Source organism: Emys orbicularis, chromosome 5 (assembly GCF_028017835.1).
Source record: "Emys orbicularis isolate rEmyOrb1 chromosome 5, rEmyOrb1.hap1, whole genome shotgun sequence".
NCBI lineage: Eukaryota > Metazoa > Chordata > Testudines > Emydidae > Emys > Emys orbicularis.
Genome location: NC_088687.1, coordinates 111,643,651 through 111,671,114, shown reverse-complemented (window position 1 = coordinate 111,671,114; position 27,464 = coordinate 111,643,651).

Below are 27,464 nucleotides of genomic sequence, written 5' to 3'. Positions count from 1 at the left end.
ATATAAACTCTGGAGGAAATTGCAACTACATAGTGTATCAAAGAACGAGATTCCTGAGCACTGAAGATGCTTCAAAGCTGAAGCTGGAACCTAAACCCCTTCTAACTTTGGTGCAGGTGAAGACATGGTTCTTGTAAGTTAGAGCTAATTGAAAACTCTGGAAACAGGCACATTTGGAGAAACTAGGTTGTAATTAATTAATTAGTTTGTTTATAACTGTTACAATTATAGTCAGGGCCAGTTCAACTGCTCAGGTCTTTCTTAAGTACTGTACTATAATTGCGAAATAAGAGGTAACTATCAATCATCCCTATTTATGTACAGTTAATTTGCATATTTCAATTCTAATAGTTGAAATGAGTCAGTGGGGATTGTGTACATGAGTCAAGTGTACTGAGCGCTAGATGTCTTCATTGGTACACAAACAGAACACTGGTTGGCTCCATCTCCTAAGGTCCTTAGGAGTAAGGCCTCATCTTCCTTCCAGCTGCAGTTTTGTCTCAGTGGGAGGGTCCCTTCAAATGCTGCTGAACTTCTCCAGTGGCATAGGTTTCAGCCTCTTGTCCACAGGAGGCATGTAGTAGTAGCAGTTCTGAGATTAACACCCTCCAGTTACCTCCCCTGTGAACCAGCAATAGCTGTTCTGATGCCTCAACCCTCTATCCAGCCTTTGCAGCCACTAGTTCTGCCCCAGCACTCCTTCTCTACTTCCAGAAGCTCCGCCCTATACCAACACCCCTGGCTTGAAGTGATTTCCATCACATACAGGGGTTGTAGTTTGGTTCAATGGCTCTCAGCACCCCCCTATGCAAATTGTTCCAGCAGCCTCCAGCACCTCCTTTATCTTTTCCTCCACCCCTTCTTGTCACCAAATCCTGCCTGCAACTTAGTCTTGCTGTCTCCAGCAGCTGCTTTCCCTCTTCAGCAGCTGTCCACTGGGTAGGTAGGAAATTTTGATGGGACCCTGCAATAGAGGAACCCAAAGAGCTGCCTGAGACCATGCTATCTGTAAGAGCACATTGGCCAACGCCCCCAAGAACTTTGTTAATGCTAAATCTGCTGCTTCCAGCTGGCTCAAGAAGGCAGTGGTTTCAGGTGTGATTTGTAACACACTGAACACTTTGATTCACAGGGAGAAATACATTATACGTTTTTGCTAATTGCTTTATTAAGCCTGTTTTATATTTTCATATTCCAATGTTTCTTTCAGGCTCAGTTGTTTTTGTCTTTGACACATTATACGTATGGTTTTGCTTTGCTGTGTCTTCTCCCTCTAGCACTAGCACTAACTCATTTGTGCACAATAAGCTGATCACAAAACAATCTGATTCACATTTGGACTGTTAACGTTGCAGAGCATGGAGATGAAAGTCTATAAACGAAGTTGACCAAGTAGTCTTCATAAGGAAAACTTCATTGTTTGTAGCTCAGGAGTACAGGACCTGAGCTCTGCTGGGATAACGTCATGCCATAGGTCACGCCCAAGGGCTGACGTTATCTCTCAGCAACACACACTCCTGGAGTGCCCATTAATTATGTTTAATTACACGATGTTTTTCCAGCAGATACTGGGCTATTATACAGCTGCAAAACAAACTATAGTAACTTTCTTTTTTTTTGTTTCTTGGTCTCTCAGCAGTCAAATGCTCACCTTTTATCTCCATTCACTCTCCACTTTTCTGGGCATGCCACTTTCTTTCCATTCTGCATTGTTTATCTATGTCTTCCTCTACCTGTCTATGTAAGAAATTGTATCTACTATTTCTATATGAAGTTCTCCTCTGTGGGCAGTATAGCAAACTTATCTCAGCTGCGATGTCTACCAAAAACTTGACAGTGGTTAGGTAGCTGGTGTCCTGCTGATAGCTGCGTTTACCCAGATGATGTTCGTCTCATTGTCCCCTGGTGCTGCCTCTGTCTGTTATATCCACCTGTTATCACTAGTCTTATACTTAAATCGTAAGTTCTTCAGGGCAGGGATCATCTCTTTGTTATATGTTTGTGCAGTGACCAGTATAATGAGGTTGATGTCTCTAGGTGCTGCCACAATATAAATACATTTAAAAGTAGCAGCATTTTTTTTTAAATGTACTCACCTCTTTTCACTTACTTTGATAATAGTAGTTTAATGTTCTAAAATACATACTCACACTGTCAAGTAGGTTAATACCAAGATTTAGGTCATGTTAAAATGCACATGTATGGTGGTAGGTGTTTGTTTACAGGCATTTTAAAAATCTGATTTCAAATAGTATTTAGGACACCCACCCACAAGACAAAATTGGGATGATGCTTAGGTATTATTTAGGCAAGACTCCTATTGGTTGAAGAGGAATTTGCCAGAGTAAAGACCTCAGGACTTGAGTCACAGTTTTGTTAGTATTTCTGTGTGTTAAAATCAGACAGTCAAGATGACATTAGGGACTGAGGCCTGGTCTACACTAGGAGCTTATATCGAATTTAGCGCCGTTACATCGAATTAACCCTGCACCCGTCCACACCAGGAAGCTACTTAGTTCGAAATAGAGCTCTTTTAAATTCGACTTCTGTAATCCTCGAAAACGAGAGGAGTAGCGCTAAATTCGAAATGGCAATATCGAATTAGGCTAGGTGTGGATGGAAATCGACGGTAATAGCTCCGGGAGCTATCCCACAGTGCACCACTCTGTTGACGCTCTGGACAGCACTTCGAGCTCGGATGCTCTGACCAGCCACACAGGAAAAGCCCCGGGAAAATTTGAATTCCTTTTCCTGTCTGGCCAGTTTGAATCTCATTTTCTGTTTGGACAGCGTGGAGAGCTCAGCAGCACTAGCAACGATGCAGAGCTCTCCAGCAGAGTTGGCCGTGCAATCTAATAGAAAGAGGGCCCCAGCATGGACTGATCGGGAGGTGTTGGATCTCATCGCTGTCTGGGGCGATGAGTCCGTGCTTTCAGAGCTGCGCTCCAAAAGAAGGAATGCAAAGATCTATGAGAAGATCTCTAAAGCCATGGCAGAGAGAGGATACAGCCGGGATGCAACGCAGTGCCGCGTGAAAATCAAGGAGCTGAGACAAGGCTACCAAAAAACCAAAGAGGCAAACCGACGCTCCGGATCCCAGCCCCACACATCACGTTTCTACGAGGCACTGCATTCCATCCTAGGTGCGGCCGCCACCACTACCCCACCAGTGACCGTGGACTCCGAGGATGGGATATTGTCCACGACCGGTTCCTCCTCGGAAATGTTAGGTGACGGGGAAGATGAGGAAGGAGATGAGGAGGACGAGGCAGTCGACAGCGCTTGCACCGCTGATTTCAACGACAGCCAGGAGCTCTTCATCACCCTTACCGAGATCCCCTACCAACCGTCCACAGCCCTTACCCCGGACACCGAATCAGGGGAAGGATCAAGCAGTGAGTGCTTTAAACATCTAAACATTTCATTTTAACATAAGTGGAATATTTATATTGTTAAGAATGGGCTTTTCAGTCACTCAGTTAAACATAGAAACTTTTATTTATAACAAAACAGGAATAATAACTATTTCAGTAATTTGTTGTTCATGATTTATTTGGCTTAGTAAACTTTTTACTACTAACTATGTATAGAAAATCAAGTACTGTCCGGATATTCATGATTAGTCCACAACACGGCCCCTCCACTCTGTAGTCCGTTATGCTCAACTTAAAGGAAAAGGCGGTCAATGTGCCCGGGAATGGACAGACAGTCCTCCTGGGATAGCTCCGCATAGCTCTCCTGGAGGTACCGCTCCAGCATGCGCACGAGGTTCAACGGCAGGGCAATCTTGTTTGGTCCCCCGTGGTAGCACACGTTCCCACGCCATGAGTCCATGAGGTAGTCGGGGATCAGTGCGCGGCACAGCATGGCGGCATATGGCCCAGGCCTCTGCATGCATTCACGCAGCATCCTTCCCCTCTCGGTCTCCGAGATCCTCATGAGGGTTATGTCACACATGACGCCCTGCTTTAAATTAGGGAGGGGAATGTTAGTATTTGGACTGCTTTACAGCCACGCGGTGGAGGCGGCAGAGGGGCAGCATACAGGGATCTTTCCCGGGGACAGCCGCGAGGTGGTGGGACAGGGGCAGAGCTCATGCTTCCCTGATTGCTGCCAGCAGAGAGTGGCCTTGCATTCAGTGCGAAAGGAGCCCAGTGCTACTATTACATGTTTAAGCTGCCACAAGTCTACGGCTTACCATGTTTGCCCGCAGCAGAAGTAGAGGTGTCCTGCAACGCTTCTCTGATCGCAACTGCAGGACCCCAGACACATAAGGCGAGGGCCGAAAATTCGACCTTGTCCTGAGTGCGCATGTGAAAGGTGCAGTGCATGGTGTTGTTCACAGAGAAAGACTATGCTCTTTGTTAGCAACTTCATTTATCTGTCTCAGGAATTTACTCCCTTTTTCCCATTCCCACAGACACATCTGCGACTGTCTCCCAACCCAGCCTGGCATCACACTCCCAGAGGCTAGCGCAGATTAGAAGAAGGAAGAGAAAAACTCGTGAAGACATGTTTTATGAACTTATGGAGTGCTCACGAGAGCAGGCAGCCCAGACGACACAGTGGAGGGAGAACTTGTCACAAATGCACAGAGCAGTCATGGAACGGGAGGAGAGGTGGCGCCAGGAGGACCAGCAGGCTACTCAAACCCTGCTTGGACTAATGAGGGAGCAAACGGAGACGCTCCGGCGCCTAGTGGATGTTCTGCAAGACCGGAGGCAGGAGGACAGAGCACTGCTGCTGTCTATCTCTAACCGCCCTCCCCCGCCACCAAGTCCCACACCCCCCTCACCAAAAGTACAAAGAAGGAGGGGCGGCAAGGTCCGTTAAAACTGTCAGTCGGCCACTGCACACTGCTGCAGCAATGGAAGGCTCTCGTTCCAAAGTTTGAAAAGTCCTTTCCTACCCATCTCACACTAGCCCATGTGCAAGTTTCCTTCCCCCCCCCCCTTTTCATGTGCGGTTCGTAATAAAACATCGGTTTCTGTTAAGTACTGTTTCCGAGAGTGTCTTTTGGAGGGGATTCTGTCTGAAGGGGGGGAAGGGGTTTGTTACTTGGACAGGACAGTCACCTGTAGCAGGCTACAGAGGCGGGGGCAGGTCCAGCATCAGGACACATACACAGCACAGTCACCAGTTACCCTGGTCAGTCTGGGAGGCGGTTTTCTTGTTCTGGGGTGCGAGGGGGATTGATCTGTGACTTTGTGTCGGGGGAGGGCAGTTAGAGATCCTATGCCGCGGTCCTTATCCTGGATCACAGAGCCACGCAGCAGGGGATCTGTTACCCTCCGCCCCCTGCCAGAAAGTCACTTGGCCGACACATACATCCAGTCCCGCCCAGGACTGCTGGCAGGCTGCGTTGAAACAACCAATGCAGCACTGCGGAGCCTGTCATTCCCGGACTTTAGAAGCATCATTTGCATCAAAACAGTAAGCCCGCCCCCCGCCACAGTCTGCGTCCCCGGTTTAAAACATTCCCGCGAAAACAGTAAAAAAGAGAACCTTGTTCATTAACAGAACAGAACAGATTTTATTTGTTGGGAAGGTGGGGAAGGGGGTATGTAACTTGGAAGGTTAGTCAACAGTAACTGGGTAAAGAAACGGGGGCAGGTTCAGCATCTGTGTCCACAAAGTAAAAAGTCACTGGAGACCCTGTTCAGTCAGGAACCTGGCTTTCAAAGCCTCCCTGATGCACAGTGCGTCCCGCTGTGATCTTCTAATCGCCCTGCTGTCTGGCTGGACGTAATCAGAAGCCAGGCTATTTGCCTCAACCTCCCACCCCGACATATAGGTCTCCCCCTTGCTCTCACACAAATTGTGGAGCACACAGCAAGCAGCTATCACAATGGGGATATTGGTCTCGCTGAGATCACAGCGAGTGAGTAGGCTTCTCCATCTGCCCTTGAGACGGCCAAAAGCACACTCCACCACCATTCTGCACTTGCTGAGCCGGTAGTTGAATAGTTCTTTCCCTGAGTCCAGTGCGCCAGTGTAGGGCTTCATGAGCCAGGGCATTAGCGGGTATGCAGGGTCCCCGAGGATGACTGTAGGCATCTCCACATCCCCAACAGTTACTTTGTGGTCCGGGAAGTAAATACCTTCCTGCAGCCGTCTACACAGACCAGAGTTCCTGAACACCCTAGCGTCATGAACCTTGCCCGGCCATCCAACGTAGATATTGGTAAAACGTCCCCGATGGTCCACCAGTGCTTGCAGCACCATGGAAAAGTAGCCCTTCCGGTTGATGTACTGGCTGGCCTGGTGGTCCGGTCCCAGGATAGGGATGTGAGTCCCATCTATAGCCCCACCGCAGTTTGGGAATCCCATCTCGGCAAAGCCATCTCTGATGAGCTCCACGTTTCCCAGGGTCACTACCTTAGATAGCAGTAGCTTGACGATTGCCCTGGCTACTTGCATAACAGCAACCCCCACGGTAGACTTGCCCACGCCAAACTGGTTAGCGACGGACCGGTAGCTGTCTGGCGTTGCGAGCTTCCAGAGGGCTATGGCCACTCGCTTCTGGACAGTCAGGGCTGCCCGCATCCGGGTGTCCTTTCGCTTCAGGGCAGGGGACAGCAACTCACACAGTTCGAGGAAAGTCCCCTTCCGCATGCGAAAGTTGCGCAGCCACTGGGATTCATCCCAGACCTGCAGCACTATGCGGTCCCACCATTCCGTGCTGGTTTCACGGGCCCAGAATCGCCGTTCAACAGTATCAACAAGACCCAGTGACAGCGAGATGTCCTGGGCGCTGGGTCTCATGTTCTCAGAGAGGTCGGAGCTAGTGTCCGACTTCATGCCGTCACGGTAGTGCCGTAGCCTCCTCTCATGATTGATCTGCAGCTGCCTCTGGTACAGGTGGAGGAGAAGCTGCGAGGCGTTGAGAACTGCCACAACTGCAGCGATGGTCGCAGCGGGATCCATGCTCGCACTGCTGTGGCGTCCGCGCTGTCAGTAATCAGAAAAGCGCGCGAAATTATTTCCCGCCGGTGCTTTCAGGGAGGGAGGGAGGGAGGGAGGGCTTGAGTGACGGACGGATGACGACAGGCGCCCAAAAGCACCCTCGACACATTTTTTTACCCAGAAGGCATTTGGGGCTCGACCCAGAATTCCAAAGGGCAGGGGGGACTGCGGGAACTGTGGGATAGCTGCCCACAGTGCACCGCTTCCAATGTCGACGCTTGCCCCGTTAGTGTGGACTCACAAAGTCTCACAAAGTCGAATTACTGTCCTTAGTGTGGACACACACGTTCGACTTAGTAATATCGATTCCACATAGTCGAATTAACTAAAATCGAAGTACTCTCGTAGTGTAGACAAGGCCTGAGACCTACATGGGAAAAAAAATTGGGCCCCCCCCAAACGGAAGTACCAAAATTAAAAAACACTTTTTAAAATCTGGGCTATGCTGTCCTAGCTATGTGAAATGCAAAAATTAAACAGAGAGCACAAATTACAATCTGTAATTTTTGTATTGAATTTGCTAATTTGGGGAAAGGGATTGTCTTTTCCCATTTGACTTGGCAGCTCTCAGTGAAATTTGGGCACTTCCATAACATGAATGATAAATACAGGATCTGTTCTTGCACCCCATATTCATATGGCCAGGATCCTTACCTAACATTCAAGATAAGATATTTGATTCTATATTGGATTTTCTTTATGTTTGAATATCTACAGGAGACTAGTTTTGTGCAACAGACTGTAGACAGTTGAGGGAAATAATGAATTAATTGAGAAGAACCTGCTTAGAAGGAATATGGACTGTGTTGTGCTAACGCTGTGAAGGGCTATTCGTTATGTGCTGTAAGCACAGCTGCAGAATATTCAGTTGGGAACACTCACTAAGCCCAGAATATTTTAAAAACCCCAGAAAAATAAATTCAAATTGTGAGTGTATTTGATTTGTTTTTAAACATATGTTAGATACCTGTCCACACAAAGTTAGGTTCTTATAAAGAAAATACTTCTCTTCCTCCACCCATCCCCCACTACCCTTCATAATATTTCCATTAGCACAATGAATGCCTATTTTTAAAATCTGTTCCTCTTCATAACATGCACAATGTTGGGCTTTCATGAACACTTGAAAGATGCTGTGCAACCTACTTACCTGTAAAATCTTTTCCTTGTAATAACAGATCTAAATGTTCTGACTCATAAAATCATTTTATTGAAAATAAGAAATAAAAAAGTTTAAACAGATAAGAAGAAAATGAGTGAGATATTAAAAAAAAAAGTTTGAGCTATTAAACAGTTTCTTTTCATATCATATTTTGTGGGTGGGCAAGATTTTCATTTTTGTTATTTTAAAGTTTCTATGTTTCAGGGAAGGAAAAAAGAGAATATTAGAAACACTTTCTAGCAAAGTTTAGATGACTTTTTAACTAATATCAAAATTACATGTACTGCTGGATTTAACTAGATTTCTTATCCTTCCTGCTCAAAACAAGAGAAAAATAAAAAGGGTGCAATATGTCATAGAATTTCCAGTTTATCATCCATCCATTGCAAAAGAAGCTCCGTCTACTTAGTTCATCCAAGGGAGTCACCTCTTTACCTTCTATCACTGACTACAAGTACCTACACAGGGAAGAGATTTCTGACAGGTACTTAAGGCCAGATTTTTAAAGGTATTTAGATACCTAGCTCCCACTGAAATCACCTATTAGTGCTTAAATTGTCCGAATTCAAAAGAGTTCATTGGAAACAACTAGTGCTCAAGCACTTCACAGAATAAGCCAGTTAAGGATCTTAGAGTCATTTTAATGCTGTCACTGGAAACACAGAAATATTGCCCTGCTTGCCCCCAATACAAATCTGAAAAACTGAGGTATAAAGTGCTGCTTTGGGTCTTCTGCTATATTGTCGCTGCCTAGCCTCATCTCCCTGCATCAGATTTTTCACCTGCCCTGGATATGGCTGATAGATTTTTCCTTCCCCATGTGTAATCTCGGGTCTCTGGTTATGTCTGTCAGTGCTCCCAGTAAGTGTTACACCATTAGTTTAGTTTGTGGATAAAAAGACTTGCCATTTTCCACTTGGACATGGGGTAGCTTCTGTGAAAGGATTTCAATGTAATGGTGTCTCGTAGCCTCATCTACTCTCTGACGTTGTGTGGGTTTTCTCCCACAGCCTTGGCTTTCTGAGTGGCTGTTCCTTGGCCTTGGCCCTCAAGTGGGTTCTCTCACACACGGGTGAATATACCTTCTTATATATTGCATGAGTTATGTGGACTAGCAATAAAAATCATAAGCCATGTAGAGAATACTTTGTTTATCCAGTTGGCAGCCCCTAACTACCACTCTGCTGTGCTTCGGCATAACAGAAAGGGACAGCCACAGGGAGCCAGTTGTACCGCCTTGATTCAGGGCTGCTCAGCCCCAGAGCAAGTTAGGGTTCCCTCAGGGGCTTTTTGATTGTGGAGGATTATGTATAACAAAGCTCTGCTATGCCACACAAACCACCCCACAGAGCCACCCATGACCCAGCTGGAACATCCCTGGGATGGCCCTTACACTGGGATGGGCTCTGGCAGAATCATCTCTGGCAGTTGTACGCCAGTGGAGAATTTCCCTACACATTGCGAATTTTCCATTGTCTGCTGGAGAATCCAGCCTTGAGCATGGTACCTTTGATGCACCTGATATCCAGAAGCAGGGATCAAAAGAGTCCTCTGAAACCTGAGAATCCCAGAAGCAGGAATCAAAAAGATTCTCTGAGAGTCTCCCATAGCAGAGCAATATGTTAACCTTCTGATACCAAGCCAACCAAGAAACCTGATCAAAGGATTCCCCACACATCTACTCCTGTTAAATGACTTGTAAATATGCAAATTGTAAAGGTTATGCTTATTTTACAAATAACGTGCCACATAATATGCCAGAGAGGATCATATGTCCTTTTCTAAATGCAAGAGAGAAGATGTATCGTGGATTAGTGCTAAAGCCAAAAGCACAGCATCCCTCTTTAAGAACAAGTTAATTAGCTTGGTTATTTTTGAAAACTCATCTGTCATGTGAAAATGTACAATGACATGAAAAGAACCTTCTAGAGAAGATTTGTCTTGTTACAGACCTTTTAGACTCAAAGATGTAACTGAAAAATATATTTCAGGTTAGATAAAAGATAAATCCTGAACACCATTCTTCATAAATTATTTTCATGTGTTACTCACTCAGTTGGTGCATACAGAAAGATCCCTTTATGAAGAGGCAACTCTTATCAGCTATAGTATTTATAACTGCCTATTGATGACATACGGTGTTCTATAATGACAGTGCTAAAACTGGCTTTTACTTCCTTAAACCATCATTGTATTGAACCATGTAACCAGAAAATCACAATGCAGCGATCTTTCTATGCTAATGCTTCTATGAGAGCTTAATGACTTGTCTGTTCATCTTGGAGATAATAAACTTCGCAATGAAAGCAATAGCTGTCTGGGTGACTTTGCATAAATCATTATTTGTAAAAGTGAAGGAAAACCTATACATAGAAGCTAAAGTGATGTGATTGCTCACCTCTTAAGGCATTAACTCCGATAATTGCTTTTAAAGCATCAGTAAAGCAGTGAATAAACAGATACAAAGCAAAAAATAAATATTATCTCCAAGTGTAATCAACATGATCTCCTACATGGGCAGTAAAATTATTAAATAGTATACCTCAGAATGATTGACCTTTCCTATGCAGAACCATGCTGTGCACTTGAAAATACTGTAGCTAGTTAGAGGATTTGAGAATATAAAACTTATGGAAGAAGCAAATGGAGTTTAGCAATTCAATAGCTGAAAACCAAGGTACTTGTTAAAGTTTATTGTTATATTAAAATGTGAAAGATCTGGGATATTTTAAATTGAGGAGCGCCGAACATGGTAGGATACATGTTTTGTGATTTACAAACTGTCTGTAGAAAATAATGCTTAGGAAATCTCCCAGAGAAAACATATCTGTAATAAATTGAACAAATAATATAGAAAGAGCAGCTACTCTGGCCGTAAGAAAACCTAATCCTTAAGGAAAATAGTTCTGGTGTGTATGAGTTGTGAGTGCTTGGACACCCATTCAGCCTACATTGTCTGGGTATACTGCAAGAAGGACAGGAGACTTGTTACGGATTTTAATCAGACCGCAACTTTATTATATAGATGTCTGGGACTACTCAGCAGATAAAGTGTACAGTGCAGGCAAATCCATGCTTATTTAAATCGATTCTCCGGGGCTTTCACCAGCCCCCCTTTGTTTAATCCATGCTTCAGTTTTCCGGGGCTTTCACCAGCCCCCCTTTGTTTCCATCCAGGTGCCCCAGCTGACCCATGCCTTGGACCTTACCATCTACCAGCCTCATGAGAGGGTTTAGGAGGGTTATGAGAATGGAGGGGGTTGGCTCCCTGATATGCCAGTCATAGGAGTCCCCGAACCCCCTCCCCCGTTCTGTTCCTTTATCCAGGACTTCCTTTTAAGTCCTTTACCAGGCCATTTATCTGGTTCTGGCTGCCCTCCCTATGGAGTACCTGCATTGAACATCCGCCACAAGGAGGCGCCAGCCATTTGCTGACACCCATTCAGCCTACATTTTGAACAGCAGAATAGATAAAATTAGTTGGCAACTAATTAGTGGGTTGGATCACAGAAACCCCCCTGGGAGCTGCCAACTGATGTGCCAAGACTACCCCTGCTCCTATTTTCCCTGCCAGCTCAGGACTCCAGCACCCTGTCTTGCTGAGCCAGACACTCCCGTCTGCTCCAACACAGACCCAGGGTCTGAATTACTTGCCCCAAAGCTGCAGGTTTACCTGAAAACAGATCACAGAAGTGTGCTTGTCTTTAGCACTCAGATGCCCAACTCCCAATGGGGTCTAAACCCAAATAAATCCGTTTTACCCTCTATAAAGCGCATACAGGGTAAACTCATAAATTGTTCACCCTCTATAACACTGATAGAGAGAGATGCACAGTTGTTTGCTCCCCTAAAGCGCATACAGGGTAAACTCATAAATTGTTCACCCTCTATAATACTGATAGAGAGAGATGCACAGTTGTTTGCTCCCCCAGGTATTAATACATACTCTGAGTTAATTAATAAGGAAAAAAGTGATTTTATTAAATACAGAAAGTAGGATTTAAGTGGTTCCAAGTAGTAACAGACAGAACAAAGTAAGTCACCAAGCAAAATAAAATAAAATGCGCAAATCTATGTCTAATCAAACACTGAATACAGATAAGATCCTCACCAGTTCCAGAATGCTCCCTTTTACAGGCTAATCTCCTTTTAGCCTGGGTCCAGCAATCACTCACACCCCCTGTAGTTACTGTCCTTTGTTCCAGTTTCCTTCCAGTATTCTGGGGGGGTGGAGAGGCTCCTTCTTTAGCCAGCTGAAGACCAAATGGAGGGATCTCCCAAGGGTTTAAATAGACTTTCTCTTGTGGGTGGAGACCACCCACACTCCTCACTCCTATTCAAAGTCCAGCTCCAAGATGGAGTTCTGGAGTCACCTGGGCAAGTCACATGTCCCTGCATGACTCAGTCTTTACAGGCTTAAGCCATTGCCCACATGGTATCTTGTATGTCTCCAGGAAGACTTCTTATGTGGATTGGAGCATTCACAGCTGTCACAGCAACTTTATAGTCAAACCTAGGAATATAGAGTCAAGGGCTCAACACATCTCCTTGTGCTATTGGTTGGTTTAGTTTCTCATTCCTTTAGCTGAGAAATGAGACCCCTGTGCTTGCCCCTATTTAGTTTTACTCTTTAAAAGGGCGGGGGGCTGGAGGGTGGAGAGCTGATGGATTCATCTAATTGTGCAAATGGAGAGCCCCTGTAACCACATGTGCTTATTACTGTTGCTCTAGTTCTTCTTTCTTTCCTGTTGTCTGTTATTCTTTTTGTTGTATCTTATCTTTAATTAGACTGTAAGCTGTTTAGGTCAAGGGCTATATCTTTATAGATAAAAAATAATATAGACTGACTCTGCAGCCCAATCTACAGAAGAAGAAGAAAAGTAAAAAGCAGCATAGGATAGGAAGAAGAGAGAAAGAAGTGAAAAAACATAGGAAGGGGAAATGGACACATTCGCTTTGCAACCTTTAAAGGTTGTTCACTTGTTAGATTATTATGGGACAGAAACCTTAAATATAGAACCTGAAAAATATTATGTATGATTAGAGCTGGTCAGAATATTTTTCTTAACCTGAATAATTTCAACAAAACAAAACAAAATTGTTTTCAATTAAATTTTGGGTGCAAAATTGAAAGTTGAAAAATTTCAGCTGAAAACTTTTGATTGAAAACTAAAAATTTAAATTCAGGAATGTCAACCAAGGTGCCTTCTGGGAACGGTATTTCACCTGCTGCATGCCTCCATTCTTCACTGTGGGCTGGATTACATGTCCCAGGGTTTCCTCTCTTGCCACTATGGTTCCTCTCTTGCAGAACCACCAGGATGCATTAGGAAGGATAGAGCAGGGGCAACTGGTCCATACAGGAAAATGAGAGCATGAAATACAACTTGCATCAGGCACCGTAGTGGTATTTCTGAATCAGATTTTTTTGGGGGGAGGGGAGAGTTGGGTGTTTTCTGATGAAAAGTCATTTTTTTCTAAATTTTCTGTGGAAAGCAGAACCTTTTGGATCAGCTGATGCTGGGGAGTAACTGGCCTGCCAGCAGAGAGATCCATCCCACCTGAGGCATTTGCAATACTAACTAGGCCCTGGTCTACACTACGAGTTTAGGTCGACTTTAGCAGGGTTAAATTGAATTAAGCCTGGACACGTCCACACGACGAAGCCCTTTCTTTCAACTTAAAGGGCCCTTTAAACCGGTTTCTTTACTCCACCTCCGACGAGGGGATTAGCGATAAAATCGGCCTTAGCGGGTCGGAATTGGGGTAGTGTGGACGGAATTCGACGTTATTGGCCTCCGGGAGCTATCCCACAGTGCTTCATTGTGACCGCTCTGGACAGCACTCTCAACTCAGATGCACTGACCAGGTAGACAGGAAAAGCCCCGCGAACGTTTAAATTTCATTTCCTGTTTGCTCAGCGTGGAGAGCACAGGTGACCACGCAGAGCTCATCAGCACAGGTAACCTTGATGGAGTCCCAGGATCGCAAAAGAGCTCCATCATGGACCGAATGGGAGGTACGGGATCTGCTCGCCATATGGGGAGATGAATCAGTGCTAACTGAACTCCGTAGCAGTAAACGAAATGGCAAAATATTAGAAAAGGTCTCCAAGGCCATGAAGGACAGAGGCCATAACAGGGACGCACAGCAGTGCCGCGTGAAAATTAAGGAGCTAAGGCAAGCCTACCACAAAGCCAGAGAAGCAAACGGAAGGTCCAGGGCAGAGCCGCAAACATGCCGCTTCTACGCAGAGCTGCAGGCCATTCTAGGGGGTGCAGCCACCACTACCCCAACCGTGTGCTATGACTCCCTCACTGGAGAAACACACAGGGAAGCGGGTTCGGGGTACGAGGAAGATGAGGATGGAGATAGTTCACAGCAGCAAGGAAGCGGAGAAACCGGTTTCCCCAACAGCCAGGATATGTTTATCACCCAGTAACCCCCGAACTCACCCAAGGCGTGCTCCCAGACCCTGCGGGCACACAGGGGACCTCTGGTGAGTGTACCTTTGTAAATATTACACATGGTTTAAAAGCAAGCGTGTTTAATGATTAATGATTAATTTGCCCTGGCAATCGCGGCCAGTACAGCTACTGGAAAAGTCTGTTAACGTGTATGGGGATGGAGCAGAAATCCTCCAGGGACATCTCCAGAAAGCTCTCCTTCATGTACTCCCAAAGCCTTTGCAAAAGGTTTCTGGGGAGGGCTGCCTTATCCCGTCCGCCATGGTAGGACACTTTACCACGCCAGGCCAGTAGCACGTAGTCTGGAATCATTGCATAACAAAGCATGGCAGCGTATGGTCCCAGTGTTTGCTGGCATGCAGACAACATCCATTCCTTATCGCTCTTTGTTATCCTCAGGAGAGTGATATCATTCACGGTCACCTGGTTGAAATGGGGCAATTTTATTAAGGGGACATTTTATTCAGAGGTGCCCCTTCCTGCTCTGCTGAACAGAAATGTTCCCCGCTGTTAGCCACGCGGTGGGGGGGAGGGGTGAAGTGATCATCCCCGATAATTGGGTGTGGGGGGGGGAGGGGGGTTAGTTGGGTTTGTGCTGCATGTTAACCCGGAAACTGCAGCCCCTCCTTTTACATTGCAAACCCATTTTAAATGGCCAACCCAATGGGTGCTTGATATGGGAAATGAGGGCGCTGCTGTTTGAAACCATTCCCACATGTTAAGAAGGTTAAAAAAGCCAAAAGACTGTGTCTTACCATGGCTGCCTGCAAGCCGAAATCTGTTGCCTGGCACTGCGTGAGTGATCTCTCCAACCAAACCGGCATGCCCTCAATATAAGAGGAAAAATGCGACCTTGTAACGAAAGCACATGTGCTGTGTAATGTGAACAGCAACATTTAACGTGAAAGAGTGTACCCATTGTTCTCTAAAATGTGTCTTTTTTAACCACCTCTCCCATCTCCTCCACCAGCTGCAAATGTTTCTCCTTCACAGAGGCTAGTGAAGATTAGAAGGAGAAAACGGCGGACGCGGGCTGATATGTTCACGGAGCTCCAGATGTCCTCCCACGCTGACAGAGCACAGCAGAATGCGTGGAGGCAGTCAATGTCAGACTACAGAAAAGCACAGTATGAACGAGAGGAGAGGTGGCAGGCTGAATTGCGGGATGAACAGAGCAAGTGGCGGGCTGAAGAGGATAGGTGGCGTCAGCTTGCAGACAGAAGGCAAGAGTCGATGATCCGGCTGCTGGAGTATCCAAGTGATATGCTCCAGCGTATGGTTGAGCTGCAGGAAAGGCAGCAGGAGCAGAGACCGCTGCTACAGCCCCTGTGTAACCAACAGCCCTCCTCCCCAAGTTCCATAGCCTCCTCACCCAGACGCCCAAGAACACGGTGGGGGGGCCTCCGGCCACCCAGACACTCCACCCCAGATGATTGCCCGAGCATCAGAAGGCTGGCCTTCAATAAGAGTTAAAGTTTTAAACTGCAGTGTGTCCTTTTCCTTCCCTCCTCCCCCACCCATCCCGGGCTACCTTGGCAATTATCCCCCTAGTTGTGTGATGAATTAATAAAGAATGCATGAATGTGAAGTAACAATGACTTTATTGCCTCTGCAAGCAGTGCTCGAAGGGAGGAGGGGACGGTGGGGTGGTTGGTTTACAGGGAAGTAGAGTGAACCGGGGGGGGGGGGCGGAGGGTTCATCAAGGAGAAACAAACAGAAGTTTCACACCGTGGCCTGGCCAGTCACAAAACTCGTTTTCAAAGCTTCTCTGATGCGCACCGTGCCCTGCTGTACTCGTCTAACTGCCCTGGTGTCTGGCTGCGCGTAATCAGCGGCCAGGTGATTTGCCTCAACCTCCCACCCCGCCATAAATGTCTCCCCCTTACTCTCACAGATATTGTGGAGCGCACAGCAAGCAGCAATAACAATGGGGATATTCTTTTTGCTCAGGTCTGAGCGAGTCAGTAAGCTGCGCCAGCGCGCTTTTAAATGTCCAAATGCACATTCCACCACCATTCGGCACTTGCTCAGCCTGTAGTTGAACAGGTCCTGACTCCTGTCCAGGCTGCCTGTGTACGGCTTCATGAGCCATGGCATTAAGGGGTAGGCTGGGTCCCCAAGGATCATGATAGGCATTTCAACATCCCCAACAGTTATTTTCTGGTCGGGGAAGAAAGTCCCTTCCTCCAGCTTTCGAAACAGACCAGAGTGCCTGAAGACACGAGCATCATGTACCTTTCCCGGCCATCCCACGTTGATGTTGGTGAAACGTCCCTTGTGATCCACCAGGGCTTGCAGCACCATTGAAAAGTACCCCTTGCGGTTTATGTACTCGGTGGCTTGCTGCTCCGGTGACAAGATAGGGATATGGGTTCCGTCTATCGCCCCACCACAGTTTGGGAATCCCATTTCAGCAAAGCCATCCACTATGGCCTGCACGTTTCCCAGAGTCACTACCCTTGATATCACCAGGTCTTTCATTGCCCTGGCAACTTGGATCACAGCAGCCCCCACAGTAGATTTGCCCACTCCAAATTGATTCCCGACTGACCGGTAGCTGTCTGGCGTTGCAAGCTTCCACAGGGCTATCGCCACTCACTTCTCAACTGTGAGGGCTGCTCTCATCCTGGTATTCTGGCGCTTCAGGGCAGGGGAAAGCAAGTCACAAAGTTCCATGAAAGTGCCCTTACGCATGCGAAAGTTTCGCAGCCACTGGGAATCGTCCCACACCTGCAGCACGATGCGGTCCCACCAGTCTGTGCTTGTTTCCCGGGCCCAGAATCGGCATTCCACGGCATGAACCTGCCCCAGTAACACCATGATTTCCACATTGCTGGGGCCTGTGCCTTGTGAGAGGTCTATGTCCATGTCAATTTCCTCATCACTCTCGTTGCCGCGCTGCAATTGCCTCCTCGGCTGGTCCTGGTTTTGCTTTGGCATGTCCTGGCTCTGCATATACTCCAGGACAATGTGCATGGTGTTCATAGTGCTCATAATTGCCGCGGTGATCTGAGCGGGCTCCATGATCCCAGTGCTAGCTATGGCGTCTGGTCTGAAAAAAGGCGCGAAACTAGTATCTGACGGACGGAGGGAGGGAGGGACGAATGACGACATGGCGTACAGGTACAGGGAATTAAAATCAACAAAGGTGGCTGTGCATCAGGGAGAAACACAAACAACTGTCACACAGAATGGCCGCCCAAAGATTGAACTCAAAACCCTGGGTTTAACAGGCCGTTGATTTCACGGAGGGAGGGGGAAGCAAATGAATACAGAACAAATCTATTTTTTACATCTTAAGCTGGCATACGACGGTGCAGCATGACTGATAGCCCTCGGCATCTTCTGGGTGCTTGGCAGAAAATACTGGGCGCTTGGCAGAAAATAGCATACTACGATTGATAGCCATCATCATCGTCAAGACTGTTCGCTAGGACTGAGCATGTCTGCCCAGGTGCCCATGATTGACACTTTCTTTACCCACTTAATGTTGACTATCCTCTCCAGTTACATACCCCCTTCACCCCATTGCCCCCCTTCCAACACACCTTTAAAAATAAAATAAATGGAACTTTGTTCATTAACACCGTTTTCTTTATTAAGGGTTTCGTGGTAAAGGGTTGAAACTGGGACGCAGACTGTGGTGGGGAGCGGGTGTAGTGATGGAAAGAATGCTTCTAAAGTTGAGGAATGACAGGCTCCTGCTCCTAGAGCGGTCCACAGTGGTGGACTGGTTGTTTCAACGGAGCCTGCCACCCCTCCTTTTCGGGACTCTGTGTGTGTGGGCTATGTGACTTTGTGGCGGGGGAGGAGGGTTACAGATCCCCTGCTGCGTGGCTCTGTCATCCAGGCTAAGGACCGCTGCATAAGATCTGTAACCGCCCTCCCCCACCACAAACTCACATAGCCCCCCACCACAGAACATGAAAACCACCTCCCAGACTGACCAGGGTGCCTAGTGACTGCTATGTGTGTGTGACCTGCTGCTGAACCTGCCCCCGTGTCTGTACCCTGGTAAAGGTGACTGTCCTCTCCAATTACCAACCTCCTTTCCCCCCTTCAAACACACTCTCCTCTAAAAGAACCTGACGGAAACAGTAATAAAAAGAAACATATTTTTTATTAACAACTACACAGGTAGGGGATGACACTGGGACGGGGGCTTGGGTGAGGTGCTTTTGGAGTGAAGGAAAGTACTTACCAAAACTTTGGGAATGAGAGCTGTCTGGTACTTGAGCAGTCTGCAGGGGTGGAGTGACTGTTTTCACGGCCCCTGCCGCCCCTCCTTCTTGGGACTTTGGGTGAGGGGGGGATGGGACTTTGTGGGGGGGGGAGGGCGGTTAGAGATAGACTGCAGCGGGGCTATGTCCTCCTGCCTCCGGTCCTGCAGAACATCTACAAGGCGCCGGAGCATGTCCGTTTGCTGCCTCATTAGTCCAAGCAGCGTTTGAATCACCTGCTGGTCTTCCTGCCACCACCTGTCCTCCCGTTCGCTGTGTGATCGCTGGTATTGCGACATGTTCTCCCTCCACTGGGTCTGCTGTGCCGCCTCGGCTCGGGAGCAGCCCATAAGTTCGGAGAACATCTCGTCCCGTGTCCTTCTCTTTCGGCGCCTAATCTGCTCCAGCCTCTGGTAGGGGGATGCCGGGGTAGGTCGGGAGACACTCGCAGCTGTGGGATGGGAACAAGGGAGTGAATTCCTCACAAAGATACATTTTTGTGAACAATGAACATAGTCTTTCTCTGTGAACAAGACCATGCACAGCACCTATCACATGCGCACTCAGGACAAGGTCGAATTTTCGGCCTTCCCATTCAGTGCCTGGGGTCTTGGAGTACAGATCACACAAGCGGGGCAGGACAGCGGAATTCGGGTAGCAGGCAGACATGGTAAGCCGTAGACTTTTGGCTGCTGAAAGCTTAATTTATAGCAGTGCCCTCCTTTCACGTTCAAAGCAATGCCCCTAGCGTTGGCCAGTTCCTGCTGCCCCTGTCCCACCCCCCTCGCGGCTGTCCCCGGGAAAGATCCCTGTATGCTGCCCCTGTCCCACCTCCACCGTGTGGCTGTAAACCGCCGGTTACACTTATGTAAAGGAACAGGCAATCAGTCCCAATACTAACATTCCCCTAATTTAAAGCAGGTCACAATGAGTGATATCACTCTGATGAGGATTTCGGACACTGAGAAAGACCGCATGCTGCGTGAATGCCAGCAAAAACCAGGGCCGTGTGCGGCCATGCTGTGCGAGGCACTGATCCCGGAGTACTTGCTGCTAGCCTGGCGCGGAAAAGTTTCCTACCATGGAGGACACAATAAGGCCGCTCTCCCCAGGAACCTAATGCAAAGGCTTTCAAATTCCCTCCAGGAGAGCTTCGTGGAGATGTCCCAGGAGGATTTCTGCTCTATCCCCGGACATATTGACAGAATTTTCCAGTAGCTGCACTGGCAAGGACTAAAAAGTAGAGCGCCTAGGGCAAAGTAATCATGCAAAACCGGACATTTTGAGATACTTTTGCAGTAGTTGCACTGGCAAGGACTAGAAAGTAAAGCGCCTAGGGCAAAGTAATCATGAAAAATCCATTGTTAATATTCCATTCCTGTTCTGATCAAAATAAATGTTTACATGTTTAAAACACTTACCGACTGATCCTTCCCCTGATTCAGGGTCAGGGTTAACGCCTTGGGAGGGTTGGTAAGGGATCTCCATGAGGGTGATGAAGAGATCCTGGCTGTCGGGGAAATCAGCGTTGTATGCGCTGTCGACTGCCTCGTCCTCCTCATCTCCTTCCTCATCTTCCCCGTCCGCAAACGTCTCCGAGGAAGCGGACGTCGACAATACCCCATCGTCAGAGTCCACGGTCAGTGGCGGGGTAGTGGTGGCGGCTGCATCTAGAATGGAATGCAGTGCCTCGTAGAAACGGCATGTCTGGGGCTGGGATCTGGAGCGTCCGTTTGCAACTTTGGTCTTCTGGTAGCCTTGTCTCAGGTCCTTGATTTTCACGCGGCACTGCGTTGCATCCCGGCTGTATCCTCTCTCCGTCATGGCTTTGGAGATCTTCTCGTAGATCTTCGCATTCCGTTTTTTCGATCGCAGCTCCGAAAGCACGGACTCATCGCCCCACACAGCGATCAGATCCAAGACTTCCCGATCAGTCCATGCTGGGGCCCTCTTTCTATTCTGCGATTGCATGGTCACCTCTGCTGGAGAGCTCTGCATTGTTGCCAGTGCTGCTGAGCTCGCCACGATGTCCAAACAGGAAATGAGATTCAAACTGGCCAGACAGGAAAAGGAATTCAAATTTTCCCGGGGGTTTTCCTGTGTGGCTGGTCAGAGCATCCGAGCTCGGACTGCTGTCCAGAGCGTCAACAGAGTGGTGCACTGTGGGATAGCTCCCGGAGCTATTAGCGTCGAATTCCATCCACACCTACCCTAATTCGACATGGCCATGTCGAATTTAGCGCTACTCCCCTTGTCGGGGAGGAGTACAGAAATCGATTTAAAGAGACCTCTATGTCGAACTAAATAGCTTCGTTGTGTGGACGGGTGCAGGATTAATTCTATTTAACGCTGCTAAATTTGACATAACCTCCTAGTGTAGACCAGGCCAAAGAGAAGGTACTTCTGTAGCCTGAGGGCTTTTTCCAAATGCCAAATTTCAAATGCCTGCTACAAACAATGGTACAGGTGCTAGAGTATCTCAAAAGAAGGCTGCAAAAATCTTTTATAATAAAATGTGTTAAGCAACCCAAATATAGGGGTCACTATTAGCTAATAATAAGAGAAGACAATGGGGTGCTATTTCCAGCTCTGACACTGCCCCACTGGTTGGCCTAGCCACTTTACCTCTCTATGCCTCACTTTTTCCAACTATAAAGTGCCGTAAAACTTACTTTCCTCAGTAAAGTGCTTTGAGAGCAATCATGAAAATGCATTATAAAACAGCTGTTTTTCAAAATACAGTTTTCAGGTTGCTATCTTCTTGCTTGCTACTGCCCTCTCTGGCCCTCGTGTGGCACTGCTTTGTACAGGGGACTTTGCCTTGGCTTCCTTCACCATTTTTGTTTTAGGAGCAGTATAACATGCTAAATATTTCTTTTAAGAAAGTCCCTTGCCCTTTCAAGCAGCCTTTTGTGTTCACACAGCAACTTTCAATTCTTATTTTATATTATAGGACTTCAACTGGGAGCTCTTTAACACTCTCAAGTTAGTATTTGCGGCAGAAAGTGAACTTAAATTGGTTATTGGACTACAAACTGCTGTTCCAGCAAGACACTGCAAATAAGTCATCAATGCCTCATAGTCAATAGTATGCAAGGCAGGTGACAGATTTAATAAAAACTGCATAGACACAATTTCAGCATCCCTCGCTAGGAGCAGACTATCAACCAAAATTATTAATGCCATTTCTATGTCAAACAATGCTCCAAAAACTGACTGCTGAGGATCAAGAAAATATATGTAAATAGAATGTTTGATATGTATGTGCAACTGCTGCTGAACTTGGCCCAGTAACTAAAGCCTACCAAATATATATGTGTACACACATATATGGTACACACATATATATTTTGTAGGCTTTAGTTACTGGGCCAAGTTCAGCAGCAGTTGCAACATGGATGTTAGTTATGGCCTGATCTGCAGTATAAAGTTAGGTTTATGTAAGTCATCTTGCATCAATCTATTTGTGCATGTGTCTACACTTAAATTTGTCTCCAGCTGACATAAGCGCCCAGTTACAGCAGTGAAACCATTTCCCCAAATGGCATAGTGCTGTGGATGACCTACTGAGGGTGATGCAGTGCAAATAAAGACACTGCATGACCTGTGTCAACCTTAATCGTCCTCTTGCAGCTATCCCAAAATTTCCTCATTCCTTGCGACAATGATCTCTGTGGGCAGGGGAATTTAAAATTGTGACTGGGGTCACAGAGACTAAAAGCCACTGCCCCACCCTTTAACATCTCCTGCATGTTTTTGAAATTCCTTTTCCTAGCAGCTCACCTTTGTTGTGTGAAACTGCCCAACTGACTGGGCCAGCTCTACGCACTCCTGCCTGCAGAACACAGAAAGCATTGGCTTTCTTGGGCGAGTGGGGAGAAGAGTCAGTGCAAGCACAGCAATGGACCAGCTGTAGAAATGTGGACATTTATGAGCAGCTTGCACTGGTAATACAGGCCAAAGGGTTTGACAGCGATCAGCAGCAGTTCTGTGTGAAAGTGAAGGAACTTTGCCAGGGATACCACAAGGCCAGAGAGCGCAATAGGTAGATCTGATGCTGTGCCACACACCTGCTGCTTCTACAACAAACTGCATGGCATACGTGGTGGAAACCTCACTAGGACCCTGCAGACAACTGTGGATATCTCAAAGGAGCCCAAGACAGAGACCCCAGCTGTGGACAGTGCGGAGGATGAGGAGGGAGACCGTGTGGGACTCCAGCCCTGCCATGAGCCAGGACCTGTTTGAGACTCTGCCACAGTTTAGACAGTCCCTTTAGGGGAGGGTGGATGAGCCTGATGAAGAGAAAGGGAACTCAGGTAAGTGTGTGAATGCATTTTTCCTGACAATGTTTACATTTAAAGATGGAGCCCATCCTGTCCCCAAGTTAACAAGATACAGGTATCAACTTTTCATTGTTTTACTCGTACTAGAAGAGGTAGTGGCATGAAAAAAAGAGGTAAAGTCAGCATCTGTTTTTCATTTTCCTGTTGGGTTAGGTGGGGGTGAGGAGATAGGAGCAGCGCATGCAGAGCACTTTATGTGAATAGGGATGTCCCTTTTATCCTCCTGAGAGATCTCAATGAAACTTTCATGGAGGTATTCTGCAATCCTCTCCCAAAGGTTTTTAGGGATGGCTGCCTTCTTTCTCCGCAGTAGGACACTTTCCCACACCCTCTGAGATGAGTTCACTATTGCAGTAAACACCATTGCAGTAAATATTCAGTGCCATTGCTCTATACTTGTACCCATGAAATTTTATACCTTCATGCAACAGAAAATCCTTTACCCCCTCATCCCTTCCAGCCCATACTTACCAGGGCTGGGGAGCGGTGCTGTGTTGAGGTGCCCTAAAGCTGAAGTGCCAATAAGTATTTCATATTAAAAATGTTTATGGGAATAAGGGAAGGGAGTTTGGAAACTTATCTTTCTCTTTCCAGTGTGACTGTAAATCTAATGGTACATCTTTTTTTATCACCAGCTTTTGGCGTGTTCCTTGCCCAGAGAACACCGACCCTAACTAGGAGGAGAAAGAAGAGAATTAGGGAAGACACATTCTTCAAGATCCTGTAAGATAGTGCTGCATCGGACAAAGGGCTTGGCAGGTCAATAAGGCCAACAGCAGAGACAGAGACAGAAAGGACAGGAAAAAGGCCCAGCGGTCCCAGCAGGACAATGACCAGGAAATGCACTAGGACATAATGGGTCTTCCAACCAGCAAATCTAAATGCTACAGACCCTGGTTGGCCTACAGATCCAAAAATCCTAGACTCTCCACACTTTGCAGTCCTTGGAGAACTCCATGGTCTCTGCTTCCTTTCCCAACGTACCATCTGGCATCATGGACCACATCCTTACCCCTACCACTTCACACCGGGCGACAGCAAGGAAACCACAGCTTCACATATACCGATTATAGTTTTCACAGATCAGTGTATGTGTAGAGGCAACAGACTACTTTTGTTCACTCAAATAGATATATATGTTTACTTCCTTTATATTTCTACATTTTCATCCCACTCAGTTATGTTAAAAATTTGTATATTCTTGTGGGGTTTTTTTCCACTTTGGTTTTCTGCACTGGTTGTTTCCACTCAGTAAAGTTCTATTTTTGGAGAATCAAATTATCTTTATTAGTTCACAGCAAATATTGCAGAATGCATAGCAGAAGTCAAAGCAAACAGTACTTCTAAATGCACAGCAAACACCACAGAATTCATAACTTCAGGAAAACACCTAGTCACATTTATAAATGTACTGCGAGCACTATACAATTCTTAGCAGCCCACAAAGCTCCAGGCCCAGAGAACACTCCAGCAGCAAACTCTACTGTGGCTGGTGGTTAAAGTGGTCTTTCAACACCTCCCTCAACTGCATAGCTCCACACTGGGCTCTTGCCATGACTGTTCAAGTTCAGCAGACAGCTGCTCACCCTCCAATCTGGTAGCAGCTTCTCCCCCTTTGCCTCACAGATATTATGCAGGACACAACAGGCAGCTATAAACCCTGGGATATTTTTCTCACTGAGATCCAATCTTGTGAGTAAATACCACCAGTTTCCTTCAATCTACCAAAATCATATCAGCTGTCAAAGTGGCCAGGGTACAGCTTCATGAGCCAGGAGAGCAATGGGTAGGCTGGGTCTCCCAAAGTCTCTATTGCCATTTCAACATCACCAATGGTAATCTGCCAGTTGGGAAAGAATATCCCCTCTTGCAATTTTCTGAACAGTCCTGTGTTCTTAGAGATGCTAGTGGCATGCCCTTTCCCTGACCAGCCCATATTGATATCAGTGAAGCATCCCACGTGATCCTCCAATGTTTGCATAACCACAGAAACATGCATCTGTTGATGTACTGTGTGGCAAGGTAGGCTGATGCCAAAATAGGGATATGCATGTCTTCTATCACCCCACCACAGTTAGGGAGCCCAGTTGCTGCAAATCCATCCATTGTTTCCTGCAAGTGTCTCAGTCCCACATAGCAGGAGATAATTAATGGCCCTACACACTTGCATGACAACAGCCCCTTACTGTGGATCTTCCAACTCCAAAATGATTTCCCACTGACTGGTAGCAATCTGGCATTGCAAACTTCCAGAATGCAATTGCCACTCACTTCTCCATTGTCAAGGAAGCTTTTATTCTGGTATCCCTGCTCTGGAGGGCTTGGACAAGCTCAGCACACAGATCCAGGAATGTGGACTTTCACATCCAAAAGTTCTGCAGCCACTGCTCATCGTCCCAAGCTTGCATTACCATGCAGTCCCACCAGTCAGTGCTCATTTTTCAAGCCCAGAAGTGGTGCGCCACCATCTGCAGCTGCTCCATGAATTGTTTTTCGCTGTGTCCTTCAGCAAACTTTCCTAGAAGAACTCCTCATGTCCTCAGTTGCTGTGGTACTTCCTGAAAGTCTGCAAATATAGGAGAATCATGCATCCTATGTTAGCAATGTTCATGGGAATAGTGCAGAACTCTGCAGGCTCCATGCTTCGGTCAGAGATGCCAGACACCAAACCGTACCACATGGGTTTGTGAGATTTTTTAAAAAGGCATGTATATGGATGGCATTGTGGGACCGAGAAAACTGCATGTGAAGAACTTGAGCCCTAGCTCACAGAGATATGTGGCATGTCATTACTATAGCACAAAACATTGCAAAAAGTCCTAAAAGGCATTGTACTGGATGGCAGGACAGGGAATGCACTGGGATATCTACCTCTGATGCACTGCACTTTACATTGACATAAGCACTTCTGGTACGTATATGCAGTGTTAATGCAAGAAGCCAAGTATGCATGCACCCAAACAATATACAAACTTGGGCAGCTGTATGTTGATGCAACTTCCCTCAACCAAAGTTTGTAGTGTAGACATGGCCTATGTTTTCAAGCTAGAATCCAGCAGTTCAGCATATGCAATGTAAGATAGGTAAAACCCCATTATTCAGAGCTGAACAATGTGATTTACAGACTAAGGTCTGAATCCTCATATGCAGCAAAACAGTCTTTGGTGAACCTGGGAGGTGAAGGGGAAGGTGGCTTTCCATCATTGTTCTGCACCTCCAATAGTGGGAAGAGCTGAGGATAGGTTCAGCCCCAGTGCAAGTAATCATGTCTTCAGGGGCTCTAGGTTGCACTGACTTGTAATGGCCTTCTAACTCTGCTGTAGTGATGTTGGTTGCTGGATCCCCTCCACCCCCTGAAACTCACCCCCAAAATAAGACTAAAAATATGCTTTACAGAAACGTGCCCCATCTCTATTCTCCCCCTTTAAAAATGTTCACACCAAGGGAAGCCCCAAGTTTTTATTCCGTACCTTAGAATAACAATATTCTGGTCTTGACCCTGACTTGAACCAATTCTTTTCAGTATTTTGATCATTCTGTTTAATTTTTTCTCATGACAAAAAATAGCCACATGTGATTATTCAAAACCCAGAAAGAAAATGTAAGTTACAGCAAGCATGAATTAGGTCCACATTTTCTAAAATGAGCTTAAAACATAAGATTAATGCCTGTACAAATTTGTTAAATTGGTCTTTGCATTTCCATGTAGATCTCATTATTCCTAGAAAAAAATGAGTACATTTCACTCTTTGTCACAACTAACACAACCTCTCTTATCTATGAAGCTGGGGTTCCCAGCTGTTCGATGGAGGAAGCTCTTTTCTTATTACTCTCATCTGGTACTAAATGATAAGAATGACAACACACTATTTTAAAACTAGCTGTACCAATGAAAAGCCTCTATTGTTATATGGAGCAATGTCAGTTGTTAATATTAATCTCATAGAATCTAATAACTTAATGAAATCATTTGCATCATGGCTTATTTTATATGCTGTGGTTTACAGTACATTGCCAGTAAGATGAAGAAAGAGCTTATTTTTCACAATTTAAGCATCTTGTAGCATGGGAGTACTCAACACAATGCAAATGAATTGATTTAAACAATGAGAAATACTGCAGCTCCTGTATGAATCCAACTGTGGAATAGCTCTAAAGACTCAAGCTCTAAAGAAAACCAAGACTAAATTAATCATCAGGGTTTTGTTTTTTCTTGCTCTTTAACAAATACTTTGCACTATGCATATATATGGCCAGATCCTCAGCGAGTGTCAATCAGCAGAGCTCCATCAGCTTCAATGA